This window comes from Canis lupus, chromosome 13 (genome assembly GCF_003254725.2).
Source record: "Canis lupus dingo isolate Sandy chromosome 13, ASM325472v2, whole genome shotgun sequence".
Taxonomy (NCBI): domain Eukaryota; kingdom Metazoa; phylum Chordata; class Mammalia; order Carnivora; family Canidae; genus Canis; species Canis lupus.
Window position 1 is genome coordinate 12006650 of NC_064255.1, and position 17006 is coordinate 12023655.

The 17006-nt window shown below is 33.4% G+C and overlaps 1 long non-coding RNA gene across 9 annotated transcripts in view; it reads left to right on the forward strand.

Annotated features, from left to right (window-relative positions):
- Positions 1-17006, forward strand: part of LOC112662360 (uncharacterized) — a 128346-nt gene that overhangs the window by 86886 nt on the left and 24454 nt on the right. For all 9 annotated transcript variants that reach the window (XR_003138452.3, XR_004804494.2, XR_007401911.1 and 6 more), the window contains one exon: positions 5049-5208. This is a non-coding gene — a long non-coding RNA (uncharacterized LOC112662360). The remainder of the gene's footprint in view (positions 1-5048; positions 5209-17006) is intronic.

Here is a 17006-nt window from a genome sequence, read left to right on the forward strand (position 1 = left end):
CTTTTTATTATTAACTAAATATAAGCCTTGATTTTTCAACTATACTCTTCATTTAATTACATGGAAAGTAATTTGTTATTCCAAGATATTTAAATGGTGGACTAGAAACTTATTTTTCCAGTCCATCTCCTGACTTAGCATTTTCCACTTCAAGTATCCATACCCCTTCTCTTACCAAATCTGCTTCAGAATAATATCAGATTTTAATTATTTCTAATATATCAAAATATATATCAGTGATCATACTCTTCCAGTAGGGATGACTGGTACCCTCAAGAATTGCTAAATGGAAGACTTGTCCTATTGTTACAAGAATTTCATGGGTCGGGATCCCTGGGTGGCGCAGCGGTTTGGCACCTGCCTTTGGCCCAGGGCGCGATCCTGGAGACCCGGGATTGAATCCCACATCGGGCTCCCGGTGCATGGAGCCTGCTTCTCCCTCTGCCTATGTCTCTGCCTCTCTCTCTGTGACTATCATAAATAAATAAAAATTTAAAAAAATTTAAAAAAAAAAAAAGAATTTCATGGGTCAATGACCACATGAGAAAACTTTGTGTCTTTATTTTCTCTAATACCATATATGTGTTCTCTGTGATATTCTGATTTATAATTCATATTTATTTTTTAATTTCTCATATATATTTGGCCTTCATCCACAATTCATATCTTATAGGTTTCCAAACTCTTGGAATTTCCTGTGTTGAAAATTATAAAGGTGTCTTTGTTAAGTTAACAAGATGACTTTTGGATCCCACCTAAGGATGGAGACTGGTTACCAGGAGAACCACCCATATGATTAGAGGATTAGAACTTTCAGTACCCCTCACCCCCCAAAATCTTTGGGGAGAGAAAGGGGGATCTAGGTTGAATCAGCCTATGGCCAATGACTTACTTAATCATGACTATGGGATGAAGTCTCCATTAAAACCCAAGGGGGAGCTTTTTGATAGTTTTGGAGAGCTTCCACTCTTGGAAAACCAGAATACAACTACATGCCACCAAGCCAGGCTCTTAGCTCCATGAGGACAGGAGCTCCTTTGTTTAACCTTTGTTTTCATATCTTTTCATCTAGCTGTTGATTTGTAGCCTTATCCTTTAAGAAACTAGTAAATGTGAGTCTTTCCTTGAGTTTTGTGAGCCCTTCTAGAAATTAATCGAACCTAAGGAGGAGGTCATTGGAACCTCTAATCTGTAGTTGTTGAGCTACAAGCACAGGTGTTTGGGGCTTGTGATTGGCATCTGATGTGAGAAGGTGAGGGGAAGACTTGTGAGACTGAACCCTTAACCTGTGGAATCTAATGCTATCTCCAATAGATAGTATCAGAATTGAGTTAAATTCTGGACATTCTGCTAGCATCTGAGAATTGCTTGCATTGTGTAGGTAGGAAACCTTGAAGGACTATCCCATACTTACATACCCAATGTGGGATTCAATCCCGGGACTCTGGGATTGCGCCCTGAGCCAAAGGCAGATGCTCAACTACTAAGCTACCCAGGCATCCCTCAAATCTCTTCTTTTTTTTTTTTTTTTTTTTGATTTTTATTTATTTATGGTAGTCACACAGAGAGAGAGAGAGAGAGAGAGGCAGAGACACAGGCAGAGGGAGAAGCAGGCTCCATGCACCGGGAGCCTGACGTGGGACTCGATCCCAGGTCTCCAGGATCGCGCCCTGGGCCAAAGGCAGGCGCCAAACCGCTGCGCCACCCAGGGTTCCCTCAAATCTCTTCTTTTGTAAAATGGAGACTTAACTAAATGATTTTTGGTTATATGTTTTTTTTTTTTTTTTTATTTTACGGTATTATTTCACAGCAATATCAATAATTTTTAGATTCACTATTATAATTTATTTACTTCACTAACCTTATGAAAAAGAAATGTGAAACTCTTACTTTCCAATTTCATTGAATGATTTAGCCCAGGAAAATTGGTTAAATTCATTCAGTTCTTGTATATAGTATACCAATCTTCGTGTGACACTTTTTTGAAGTGTTAATGCTATTAAAAATACTGGAATTTATATGAAACATATTTTTTTAAATCAAACAGCATGTTAAAGATTCCTTTGAACTTAATTATAAATGAATTTAATTTAAACTCTAATGGTTTTCAGTAAATGATTTATTATAATATCTGATACACAGTCTTTTCAATAGTAGAATAATTTTCTAGTTCATTGCTGTCATTTGAAAATGACATAAAAGCTTGGTTTGCTTAAAATATCTTATTACTAATGATTTTTTGTTGTTCTTCCTTGGTATTTCAAAAAGTTAATAAAATGTTCTTATTTATCACTAAAATTAAAAATGTTTTATGAATTTGGGGTCACTGCCTCAATCATTTATATAAAAAGAAATAATCTTTTTACTTGATAGTATTTTGTAAAACCAAGATAACAAGCATATAAACAGATAAGTTATATAGATATTTAAGTTAAGCATATCTTATATATCAAACTCTATTCTAAGTGCTTCAAATATGTGAGTGGACAAAAAACAAACAAACAAAAAGCAAAAACAAAAACAAAACTTCTCTATTTAAGGAGCTTAATTCTAACAGATTAAGAGTCAGAGGAATATAATAGTCCCCTTACCCTTAAAAGTTCCCAGAGTTAGTGACAGTAAATCAGTAAATCATTGTAATATATGGAGCTAGAAGTTTACTTTCTTTACAAGTCTTAATATATACTGTTTTCAAATTTTTATGATTGTTAGTATTTTTCATTCTTCTTTTCATTAGAAACTTGATTTCTTATATATCAATTTTATAAGATAATTTAGATTTTGTTTTATTCCACATAACAGTATTGTCTCATATTAAATCCAATCTATATAAGCCTCACAAAAATTCTTTCATGATCAAAATTTCTGATACCTGTCTTAAATTGTATCCATGAAAAGTATGTGTTATGCATAAATATAACATCCAACATGAGCAAGAATATAAGTTGCATTTCTTTTCTTTTAAGATTTATTTATTTATTCATGAGAGACTGAGAGACAGAGAGAGAGAGAGGCAGAGACACAGGCAAAGGGAGAAGCAGGCTCTTTGCAGGAGCCCAATGTGGGACTCAATCCCAGATCCCAGAATCACCACCTGAGCGGAAGGCAGCTGCCCAATCACTGAGCCACCCAGGTGTCCCATAAGTTGCATTTCTAAACACCTTCATGCTCTTACTTCAGATATTGACCCTATATAGATTTTTAAAGCAATGTGAGAAAATATGCATACTCCCAAAATAGTGAAGAATTACAACTAGAAAGTGATTCTGATGCAACAGTTGACAATTGCCTAAGACATTTCATGTTTGAAATAATTGATCTGTTGGACATGTTAAGTATTCATTTGCATATGTTCGTTCTCACCTTCCTTCCTAAAGTTCATTTTAATTAGAATATCTGGAAATAATATACCTAACTCAGTTTCTTGCAGTAATTCCAGCCATTCAGTTTTAATGAAAACCGGCATAAGAATTTGTGATTGTAAAAATTGTTTTTGAGTCTATTGCACATCTGTAGTTGAAGACTTTAGCATTTAGATAAGAGTCCTCATAATAAACTTTCAATTGTGACTGGCAGAAGTTTGTTCATTCTGATAAACATATTTACTTTCTTTCATCAGTTAGAGAAAACCTATAAAGAAATACATTTCCATTTAAGGGTTAGTGGCCAGAGAGGAAGCATTAACTCTTTGTTTAACAATAGCAACTACTAGAAATCAGATAACAATTTCATCTATGTCTTATTCCTTTTACTGTCATATTTTATTTAAGTTTCTTTTTTTTTTTTTTTTTTTTTTTTTTTTTTTTTTTTTAAGTTTCTTTTTTAAAAGTTTTAATGAGATATAATTGTCTTACAATCAACTGCAAATTTTAAAATGTTTTAAATTGATAAATTTTCCCATGTAGGTATACACAAAGGAAAGCATTACAGAACTGAAATGAACAAACATAATCATCACCACCAGGAAGTTTCCTAGTGCCTATTTGTTGTTCCTCTCCTACCACTCCTGGCACAACCACTTCTTCCTCTGTTCCCAAACAATTATTCATCTATTTTATTCCTAAGCACATTAGTTTGAATTTTATACAATTCAATATTAATATAATCATACTTTATAGTCTTTTTTGTCTGTACACGTTCATTCAAAATAATTATTTTAAGATCCATTTTTTAAAGATTTACTTATTTATTTTAGAGAGAATACACAAGTGTGAGGAGGGCTGGGGGGTCAGACAGAGAGAGAGAGAGAGAGAGAGAGAGATTTTTTTTAAAAGATTTTATTTATTCATTCATGAGACACAGAGACAGAGAGAGAGAGAGAGAGAGAGAGAGAGGCAGAGACCTAGGCAGAGGGAGAAGCAGGCTCCATGCAGGGAGCCCAATGTGGAACTCAATCCTGGGACTCCAGGATCACACCCTGAGCTGAAGGCAGATGCTAAACCACTGAGGTACCCAGGTGTCCCGGAGAGAGAGAATTTCAAGCAGACTCCATGCTGAGCACATGAGACTCCATGCTGAGCCTGAGCAGGACAATGAAATCACAACCTGCACTGAGACCAAGAGTTGGACACTTAACCAACTGTGCCACTCAGGCACCCCAAGATTCATCTTTGTTGTATTATATATCAATAATGAATATCTTCTTTTGATTAGTAAGATTGCACCGAATGGCTCATCATAGTGTTGATGAATATTTGAATTGTTTCTAGTTTTTATACAATTGCAAAAAAAGCTACTATGGACATCATAAAAGTCTTTTTAGGAGCATATGCTTTCATTTTTCTTGGTTTTATATCTAAGCAGTGATATGAATATACTATTTGTACTTGTATTACTGAATTTTGAATCACTTGTATGCTATGGTGCAATATTTTTATCAGTTATATTATTTGCAACTATACTAACTCACTTCTTGTATTTTTATTCTTTTAACAGTGTCTTTCATAGAGCAGAAGTTTTTAATTATAATGAAGTTTGATTTATCAATTTATTTTAGTAATTACACATTTACTGTCATATTTAAGCAATCTATGCCTAATCTTCTACAGGTAGCTGAGACTCCTCCTTGGTCCATTGGCATGTGGTGCCAGATCCCACAACTCCCACAAAGGCACTTTTTTCCAAAAATAGATGCCAAATAGTTGTTGTAGCTTAGGGACAAATGCAATGAGGAATGTCTTAAGAGATCATCTTGCTGATGTCACTAAGGTAAGCACTTTCATAGGCATCACAGTTGATGTAATAAACAGACAGACCTTTCCCTCAAGGAACTTATATTCTAGAGGAAGAAGACTGTGAATAAACAAATAAATATATAGTGCTATAAGGTGCTATATCTAGATGAAGAAAAATAAAGCAGAGTAAGAATTTTAAAAATGGGCAGTACTCCTCTGTCATAAAGGACATCAGTGAAGGCATGTCTTTTAAAATGACATTTACACTAGGCTTGAAAGAGGAGAATGAGGGATTCACATATTATTGGGGATAAAGAAAGTATCAAATACAAATATCCTAGGGTGACAGTTTTCTTATCAAGTGATATAAATAGCTGAAAATTGACCTTTTTTTTTTGTCTCTAAACTCCTATTTAGGAGTCACAATTTAACCTTACAACCTTTCAAGAACTCCAAAGAGGCCTGTAAATGTGAACAATGGCAAGTGAAATATTCAGAAAGATAGGGTTATCCATTTGCTTCGATGTGGCTGGAACTGGAGGGTATTATGCTTAGTGAAATAAGTCAATCAGAGGACAAACATTATATGGTCTCATTCATTTGGGGAATATAAAAAATTGTGAAAGGGAATAAAGAGGAAAGGAGAGAAAATGAGTGAAAATATCAGTGAAGATGACAGAACATGAGAGACTCCTATTTCTGGGAAATGAACAAGGGGTAGTGGTAGGGGAGGTGGGCAGGGGGCTGGGGTGACTCGGTGATGGGAACTGAGGGGGGGCACTTGATGCGATGAGCATTGGGTGTTATGCTATATGTTGGCAAATTGAACTCCCCCCCCCAAAAAAAAAAAGAAAGATAGGGTTATGAAATAGGTCATTTAGCACATTATAAATCCTGAGATGTGTGTTTGAGTTCACTCTCAGGGATTTGGGAAACTATTTGAGGATTTGAAGGAAAGGAGTAACATTATATGATTAGGTTTTAAAAGGGTCACTGAGACCACCATGTTGAATCCCTGTTGGCAGACAAATAAAGTGAAAGTAGGAAGACAAATTTGTAAACTGTCACAATGAAAATTCTTGGACTTGAACCAGTGTCAGGACTCTAGATGTGTTGAAAAGTATTTGAGCTCTGGATATATTTAAGAGAAATTGTCAACAATATTTTTGGGCAGTTTAACACAAATGCGAGGGAGAAAAAGGAGAGTCAAGTATGCCTACAAAGTCTTCTGCCTAAGCAAATTGAAGAAGAGAATTGTTTAATAATATGGGAAAAAACAAGAGTACAGAGTTTCTTCTAGGAACGGAAATCTGAGTTAAGACAATTCAGTTTCAGATAATTTTGAGAAATCTCTTAGGAAAATTTCAGTTGTTTCAAGATAACATCTGGATATGTGAGTAGAATTCTGGGGGTACATTTGGATGGGGTGTGTAAATTAGGGACTCAGCAGTGCAGTGCATACATAGCATTTGAACTCATAAAATTGGATGAAATCATCTAGGAATTAACATTTAAAATAAACCATACCAATACCACCAAAGTTGCCCAATTTCAAAGCCCAGAAATAATTAAAATTGTCCACTACCATTGGAAATAATAGGGCCCAGCCCACCCGGTTGCCTCAGTTGGCTAAGCATACAACTCTTGATTTTTGGTTCAGGTCATGATCTCATGGTTGTGGTATTGAGCCCCCCAGTCAGGCTCCCCATTCAGCAAGGAGTCTGCTAGAGATTCTTTCTCTCCTCTCCCTCTACCCATCCCCCCACTTGCATGCTAACTTTCTCACTCTATCCCAAATAAACAAATAAATCTGAAAGAAAGAAAGAAAGAAAGAAAGAAAGAAAGAAAGAAAGAAGAAAGAAAAAGAAGAAAGAAAGAAAGAAAGAAAGAAAGAAAGAAAGAAAGAAAGAGAAGAAAGAAAGAAAGAAAGAAAGAGAAAGAAGAAAGAAAGAAAGAAAGAAAGAAAGAAAGAAAGAAAAGAAAAGAAAGAAAGAAAGAAAGAAAGAAAGAAAGAAAGAAAGAAGAAAGAAAAGAATGAAAATAAACAAAAAGAAAAGGAAAATAAAACAAAACTATAGGGCCCAGACAGAAAAGAATGGAAAAATATATCTTGTTGGATACTTGAACCATCAGAAGAACATCGATACTCCACTGGGGGGAAAAATTAAGCCCCACAGAAGGCAGAACTAGTATCCCCCTCAGGATCAAAGGAAACTTTAGCCTACAGTAATGGTAGTAATATGGAGATGGTGTCTCTCTAGGGGGCAAAGGATAGGTATGCATCATTGTAATAGGTTCTTTTTCCCCCAAGTCAGGGTTCCTTTCCAGTAATAAAACCCATTATACTTACAAATGTCATCATGTTCTCTTTACTTCATCTCATGAGAATTGGGGCTTGGAGATCCAGGGCAAAAATATTGATACTCTGGCTACTAATAATGCTGTGAATGAGAAATAGATCTTTGTCTCTGACTCTGGTTTCATGTCTTATATCAACATCCATGAAACTATGGAACGCTCACTTGTTGCTTAGCAAATAGGGTAAAATCTCATATTCCTCTCAGTTCTTGACAGTATTCTCTCTCATTTTTAATATATTTGCAAGCTATTCTGTCTGGCTTCACTGTCCTCTGTCATCTCACTCCTCTAAACCTAGACTTACAGCTAGCTAACTTCCCTTTGATCTTCAAAACTTACCTTAGATATAATTTCCTTGAGAATAATTCTTTGTCACCATTTTAGCTGGCTTTCTTTATACTACCATAACACCACATATCTTTTTCCCCTGCTTAGCTCTTCTTGGCTATGACAGTTTCTCAAATTTCCTTGTTTTTTTTTTTTTCTTAATTATTGACGTAATATTGACATACAACATTATATTATTGACATACAACATTATATAGGTATATACATAATGATTTGATGTTTATATATATTATGGAATGATCACCAAATTAATTTAGTTAACGTCCATCCCCATACATAGTTACACGTTTTTTTTCTTATGATAAGGACTTTTGAGATCTACTGTCTTAGCATATTTCAAATATTGTATTATTAACTATAGTCACCATGCTGTATATTACATCTCCATGATAATTATTTTTAATATCTTAATATTAGCTTTCTTTTTATTCCTATGGAGAAAATTTCTTATTGTTTTTCCCATGGGTATTTGTCATCAAATTTATTTATTCTTAGTGTCCCTGGAACCAAATTCATGTGGTCTAGCACATGAATCAATAAATAGATTTTCAGTGAATTAGTTAATAATACATCCTGACTCCTGTTAGAATAGCCTGAGGATCTTTCCAGTTTTTCATCACAAGCAGTCAAAACTTTTATCAACTATTTATCACAACCACCAACTAACAAGTTAAAGGAATGATAGATTAAATTTGACTCTTTTCTGCCCAAAACTGAGTTCATTGTTACATTTGTTTGGAAATATGTTAACAGGATACAGTTACCACTTTTTCATGTATTTATTATGAGAGGAACTTAGCTCTTTGTCTACTTTCTTTTTTTTTTTTTTTTGTCTACTTTCTGTATGAAATCTACAAGATTTGTATTCCATTTTCTGAAAATTTGTACCTGATTTGGATTATTACATTCCAGTTAGCAAGCACCTAAATATCAGCCTTAATTTACCCCCTTAACTTTAGATTGTATATGATATACATTTATATTAAATAAATTCCCTCCATGGTACAGCGGCTTATATATTACAAATTACAAATCTACCTTCATAGATAATCCTTCTATCATCAGAAAATATAGTGTGTCCCTAAAAATTATCATGGCACAATCTCTCCTCATAAATTCACTTGCCTTTGCTCTAATATCAGTCTTGGATAATGACTCAGAGAGCACTGATACTTAGCACCATACTACAGAGTTCTGCCCCTAACACAGTAGACAATGCTGTATTCTCATAAGAAGAGCCATTAATTCCCATCCAAATCTCAGTTGTTCATTTTTCAACAAGTCTAACTAGAACACTATCAGAGACACATTTAAGGTTTGCCAAGGCCAATTCAATTTCATTTAGTAATTCTTCCACCATCAGATAAAGGTTATCCAATGCTCTTTATGTATTTATTTTAAAGATTTTATTTAGGGACACGTGAGTGGCTCAGTGGTTGAGAGTTTGCCTTCAGCTCAGGGCATGATCCTGGGATCCTGGATGGAGTCCCACATCGGGCTCCTTGTGGGGAGTCTGCTTCTCTCTCTGCCTATGTCTTTTAAAATCTTTTTAAAAAAAGATTTTAAAATATTTTTTTAATTATAAAGTAAAAATAAATTAAAAATATAAAGATTTTATTTATTCATAAGAGACATAGAGGGAGAGTCAGAAACATAGGCAGAGGGAGAAGCAGGCTCCCCTGGGGGAGCCTGATGCAGGACTAAATCCCAGGACCCAGGATCACACCCTAAGCTGAAGGCAGAAGCTCAACCACTGAGCTACCCAGGCGCCCTTCCTATATTCTTTGTTGCAATGATTATACATATACACTTCACAAAGAATAATCAGACACATGAAACTGTAAATATATATGTAAACATTATAGAAAACATTGTAGAAAAAATATTTTTCCAAAAAACATGTTGTTTGTGGAGTTTCAATTTTGCTGTATGCATGAGGCTTTTGAAATAATCACACAGCAATGTTTTTCTTTAAAGTCCTACTCCATCATTTCTTACACAGTGGTTTATGTGTTTGTCATGGTTCCTTGAGTGTTGAATTATGACCTCTACTTTCTAGCTTTGTAACATCTTTTTCTCCCTGATTCCTGCAATGCTCATTAAGGTTTTAAAGATCACAAGGCCAGGGTATCCCTGGGTGGCGCAGTGGCTTGGCGCCTGCCTTTAGCCCAGGCTGTGATCCTGGAGACCTGAGATCGAGTCCGCATTGGGCTCCTTGCATGGAGCCTGCTTCTCCCTTTCCCTGTGTCTCTGCCCCTCTCTTTGTGTTTCTCTCATGAATAAATAAATAAAATCTTAAAAAAAAATCACAAGGCCATATTGCTGACTTACAAGTACCCAATCATTTTTTATACATGCTATGTGTACAAAAGTAAGTTGTACCAGTCATATGGTCCAGGTGTATTAGATCAATTGTTCAGTTCCTTTGTTCCTCGCATATCATTCTATTCAGTGACCTTTCCCTGTGAAGTTGATAACTGAGCTTTCTTTTAAGTATCACATTATCTTACCTTAAGCTTGGTGAGAAAACAATATATTACTAAATTAAATATTCAAATATTTAATTTTTTAAATCATATTTTTTAAAGATTTTATTTATTTACGAGAAACAGAGAGAGAGAGAGAGAGCCAGAGACACAGGAAGAGAGAGAAGCAGGCTCCATGCCAGGAGCCAGATGTGGGACTTGATCCCAGGACTCCAGGATCACCCCCGGGCTGAAGGCAGGTCCTAAACCACTAAACCACCCAGGGATCCCCATATTTTCTTTCAATATTAGTGAAGTAAATGGTCAAGCTCTTGGTACTGTGAAGTCAGAGTAGCTGACTGGAATCCTCTGCAGCTATGGTAAAACTCCTTACCTAGTTCTTCCTCAATTCCATCATCTGTAATGGCACTAAGGACAATATGGTGGCTTAAGGACACCTGTCTTAAAATGTTTTTATGAAGAAAAAATGAGGTAATGCAATGAAGGACTATAATCACCTGACAGAGAGTTATCATTCAGTCAAGTTACCTATTATTTTATTTATGTGGTATCATGGAAATGTCACCATTCACAAATAAAACTTTATAAATATCTCTGATGTCTCCAATGATGATTTAATTTACAGTAATCTCTAACTATGTTTACCAATCAGAGAGAGGAATATGTTGTGCATATTAAGGTTTTAAAATACTAGCAAGAACAGATTTGGTTACTAGAGATTTTTTAAATGAATCATTGGTAGGATACAGCTGTGGTTTGAAGGTTTTCATACAATATACAGTAATTAGGATTTTCTTCCACTTTCATTTACTGCAAATGAGACACACTAATTGATGGATTTCCCTTTGTGTACCAAAAGAAAGTCTCTCAGATACTTATTGAACACATCTAATGTGGTTTTAAAATTAAAGTAGAAAAATAAATATTTTAACTTCAAGACAGATACTCCAAATATTTATCCTAGGGAACTAAGCCTAGCAAAATTAGATGTCTTATCATCCTGGCAGTAGGCATTAGCAAACACTTTACATTCCACTAGAATTGACTCTCTTCCAATATACTAAACTGGTATTGGGCTTTAAATTCCTTTCTCCTAAAAGCCATAATTAGTACAATAAGCCTACTTCAAACATGACTAATTCCTGCTGAATATTATAATAATATAAATAGAAAATATTTTTATGTAAGAATATACTTCTGATATTATAAAAACTTTAATAAAAATATAATTTTCTAGCACAAGAGAGATGAGTCCTATTTTAATTGATTTATGTGTATTTTAACCTAACATATCTTTCTCATTAAATTGCATTAAATATGTATTATAAACTGAACATATCTTTATCATTAAATTGCATTAAATATATCACCTGTTTATTATGTCAAACAACTGGTAGTATAAATCAATATAGTTAACAATTACCTTATTTAATTAATATAGCAACTATTTGATATAACAGATATCCTTATCCTATTTTTGTACATAAGAAAGCTAAGACTCAATTTGAAAGAACCAGTAAGTGGTGGAGGATTAAACTGAAACCCAGATCTGTAGAACTCCAGAGTTCAAATATCTCCACTGACTATGTGTCTTCATCACTCACAACACAGCATAATGTAACTAAAACTGATGTAATTTAGTTATTTTAGGTCACAAAGAAAGTTTCAAATAAAATAGCCTAACATAATTTATTTTTTCTAGTCAATATGATTACAGAGTATTCCAAAATGTTTTGTAACTTACCAAAACAGATTCAAGTAAATATAAATTCAAAGGCTAAGTATTATAAGGACTTCAAAGGTGAAAACAACACTTTGAGCTCAGGTGCTACTTCGATGTAACCGATTTGATATTGGATTTGTTTTGGAACTTTCTAATACTAGGACAAGAGATATCTGAGGCTTCTGATTTATCTATCACTCTTTTACAGCATAATATATTTATAATGAAGGACAGAAAAGAGACAGGAAAAAAAGAAAAACAGAAATGACCTGGGTTTTTTTGTGTGTGTTTTTGTTTTGTTTTGTCTTTTTTTTAATATATATATAAATACCCCAAGAATTGCAGGAGATAAGTTGATTGTAGACAATTGTGTAGAAATAATCAAATAAATATAGAAGCAAAGAGGGGTGCTTAGGTGGTCAGTCGTTTAAGCATCTGACTCTTGATTTCATCTCAGGACATGATCTCCAGATCAGGTCCTAGGATAGAGCTCCATGCAGGCCTCCGAGCTCAGTGTGAATCTGCTTCCCCTCTTTCTCTTCCTACCCCCCCTTCCTCCATTCATGCACACACACTCTAAAACGAATGAATCTTAAAGAGAAATATATGGAAGCAAAGAAAATCAGAAATACCTAAAACTGAGATATCTAAAACTCCCTTGTTCACAATCATAAAATTATTTTAGAATTTTCTGTTTATTATTTAAATTTCTGAGCACCTCTGCAAGGAAAATAAATCATGACAGACTAATCCAATTTTCTTTGAACAGATTTGCTATTCTGGGGAATGCCATAGTCATGACAAATGCTAACATGGATTAAAATACATAAAGCAAATCTTTTCAAAAATAAAAGGAGAAATAGATCCTAAAGGATAATGGTATATTTTAACATATCTCTCAATATCTGATAAAAAAATAACAAACTCCAGCAAATTTATAGAATATTTGAACAATGTGATTGGTACTCATTTGACAAATATAACCATGACAGTATTCATTTTTTAATGAACAAAGAAGTTTTATTAAAAATACCAAATTCTGGGCTACAAGAATTCTAGCATTTTCAAATGACTTAAATACTATGATTTATATTCTCTGATCCCAAAAGCAGAGAGTCCTGTAGCCTATAATACCAACCAAAGAAGTTTTTTTTTTTTCTTTCTTTCTCACTGAACTCATGAAGAGAACTAGTTCAGAATAAAATTTATAAACAACAGGTATAGGCCATGGAGAAAACATCAGAACCATTGTTGAATCCATTAAAAAAAAAAAAAAACAGATTACTTGCCCTTTCATCAATCTATTTTATTCATGCATATCATACACAAACTAAAATTTGAAAATACTCCTCTGAGTAAAATGAAGTACATCTCACCAATGAATCAGTTTCAGATATTTGAGTTGGTCAGAGAAGCTGAGATAACCTTGTGCCTTCACATTAAACTGTGAGGCTAAAAAATAAATATAAAATAGTGCCCAGAGTCATTTATTATAAATGACTTCCTCCCTTTCAATCAAGGTATTATCTTAAATTCAGACATGCTACAGAGTTCATATTTATCTGATATTGACAACTCCAAAGAGTTGTCAGAACTCCAGAAGAGTTGAAGAACTCCAGAAGCTTAAAACTGGTTTGAACCTAAACCCATAATTAAGAAATTCCACTGGTAGGAATTACATCTAAGTAAAGAAAATAAAAACAAAAATGCAAGAATGTGTGGATGATTTATGTCTAAAGGTAATCATTACCATAACCTTAAAAACAGGAAATGGATATTTTAACAGCAAATTATTTTTCACTTATCAAAAATAGTGTTTATGAAGAATATTCAGTTTGGAGAGGACAATACATGACACTAATATGTTAGCAGTAGTTCTTTCTGTGCCAGATATTATGGATATTATTCTTTAGGATTCTATATTTACCAAAATTTTATAAGTATAAATGGCATTACATTTTGAAAAAGATAATTTTAATTTATCAATAGGTTACACTATAATCACAAAATCAGTAGATAATGCTTAAGTAATGTTACATCAGAGGGGAAATCTTGAGATTCTCCAAGACTACTCAATAACTTCAAGGAAGTCTTCATTTTTGTACCAAAATTTCCAAAACAGGTAGCTTCATAGAAATGTGACCATCACTAAGGTTGAAAGGAATGATGATAGAACACAGGGGATTTTAAAGATAGTGAAACTATTCTGTATGATACTATAAATGTCATTGTAAATTTGTCCAAACACAATAGGATACTAAGAGCAAATCCTAATATAAACTATGGATTTGGGGAGACAATGATATTTCAACATAGTTTCATCAAACATAATAAATGGTGAGGCTGTGAATATAAGAAATCTGTACCTTCCTCTCAATTTTGCTGTGAACATAAAACTGCATTTTAAAAATATAAAATATATTAATAAAAAAGAAAAATGGTGATTCAGAAATGAAGAATGTCAACAGGGTATCACAAATAGATCAATTTAAAACATTAGATTTATTCAATGATATTAAATCTAATTGTTTTAGAGGTTTATTTTTGCATTTGTTCATTTAAAAGTTTTTTAAATGTTATGTTCTATAAATTCTGATGATTTATATTAATACTTTGTTACTACTGCAATAAAGCATGTGTAAAATACCTTGATTGCTAGATGACAGTACATGTCTTTGAGAACCTATAGCATTGGAGTGTTACTGTATTCCTAATTTAACAAGACAAGCACAAAACTGGCTGATATGCAAATGTGAACCATGTAATTGAACTCACTGAACATGGGTCATGGAAAACACATCTCTTATTTAAGACAAGCCCTATAGTTAAAAATTTTTCAAAAAAAGAAAAAAGAGCTCAGAGAGGTTCATTGAAAATATAAGCTTGGTAGGCTTTAGAGGGCAATACATATAATGATTATTTTATCAGTAACTTTCATATATCTGGAGATATTATACCAATACTAAGTTCATAATAAGAGATGACAAAAAACAAAATATAAATGATTATTTTTAGAACTTCACATAAACATAATAAAACAAAAATCCAGATTTCATAGTCAAAATGTAAGGGCCCTATGTAAATAAGTGGGTATGCTTGTTTGTTTTTTGAGTATACTCATACCAGTAAAAGTATAATATCCCTGGTGCCCCAAGCAGCAAGCAATTAAAGTGTTAAAAAATAAATCAATAGGGCCAATTTTGCTGTACATAAATCATTTTCCTACTTAAACTCTTACATAGTTTTAGCTTGAAAATGGCAATTTTACTAAAATTATTGTCACATTTTTGTGAAATATTTGTATAATCTGACAATATAATTAGTTCACAGAACAAATGGTGTCAGTGATTGGGAGCCAACTAATTAAATAATAAAAATTAAAATCTCAAAAAGAAATTAAAATTAAAAGTTTTAATATAGAGGAAAACTTTGTAACAATGTATAAATTCATATGATTCATACATACAAAAACCAGGACATGTTTTCCATGACAAGAGTTGAATTTAGGCAGAGTAAGGTGAAAAATGTAGCAATCATCTATGTTATTTTAAGAAAAACTAAAGTACCTTTAACATAATTATCTTGAAGTTTGAGGCGAAAATGTTAAGACATTTATTGATTGATAATGATCTGAGTTTTCTCTTTTATCAAAGTAAGAGCATATTTTGATTTCAACTCAATTTTCTAATTTCAAATTCACTCCTGGGTGTTAACCATAGATTTCTTCACAAATAGTACTGAGAGGTACTTGAAGTCATCATGAAAATTATATATCAATCTTTGAAAGATTTTGGAGGGACTGGTTAAGGGTTTGAGGTATTACTTATTCAACTCTATCTAAGAACTAGTTATTATAGAATATCTTGTCATACAGTACAGATAAGTTAAATATAGTTCAAAAGAAGCAGAAATACATAACACATAATATTGATGAACCAATATTTTTTCTCAATGTATTGAGATATACTTGACAAATAAAACTGTATCTATTTAGAATGTATGAAGAGGGACCCCTGGGTGGCTTAGCGGTTGAGCACTTGCCTTCAGCTGAAGGCGTGATCCCCGAATATCGGGATCGAAGCCCACATCGGGCTCCCTGCATGGAACCTGTTTCTCCCTCTGCCTATGTCTCTGCCTCTCCCTCTTTCTCTCTTTCTCTGTGTGTGTGTGTGTGTGTCTCATGAATCAATAAATAAAATCTTTAAAAAATAGAATGTACAACGTGATGCTTAGATACACTTATACGTTGTGAAATATTTACCACAACTAGTTAATACATATATCACTTCACATGCCATTATGTGTGTTTCTGTGTGTGTGGGGGGGGGGTAAGAATGTTTAACATCTAGTCTCAGCAAATTTCAAGTGTACAATACAATATCATCAACAGTAGCCACTATGGTATACTTAAGATCCTCCCAAACTTATCTTATACCTGAAAGTTTATACCATTTGAATAATATGGCCCCATTTCCCTTACCCCACAGACCCTACCAACCACTATTCTATTATGTATCATTGAATTTGACTATATTTCTTTTAGATTCTGCATATGGTGAGAACATACAGTATTTATCTTTACCTGTCTGGCTTCTTTCACTTAGTATATTGTTCACCAGCTTCATTCATATTTTCACCAATGGCAGGATTTCCTTATTTCTTACAGCTGAGGACCACTTTGTGTGTGTGTGTATTCATCAATATTATGTATCCATATACCATATATATCAAATATATTTTGTGTTTTCTTTATTCCTTCATCTGTAGAGGAACACTTAGGTTGTTTTAATATCTTAGCTATTGTGAGTAATGTGACAATGAATACGGGAGTACAGATATTTCTTCCAGATACTGATTTTGTTTCCTCAGATATATATCCATAAGTGGGATTGTTGGATCCTATGGTAGTTCTATTTC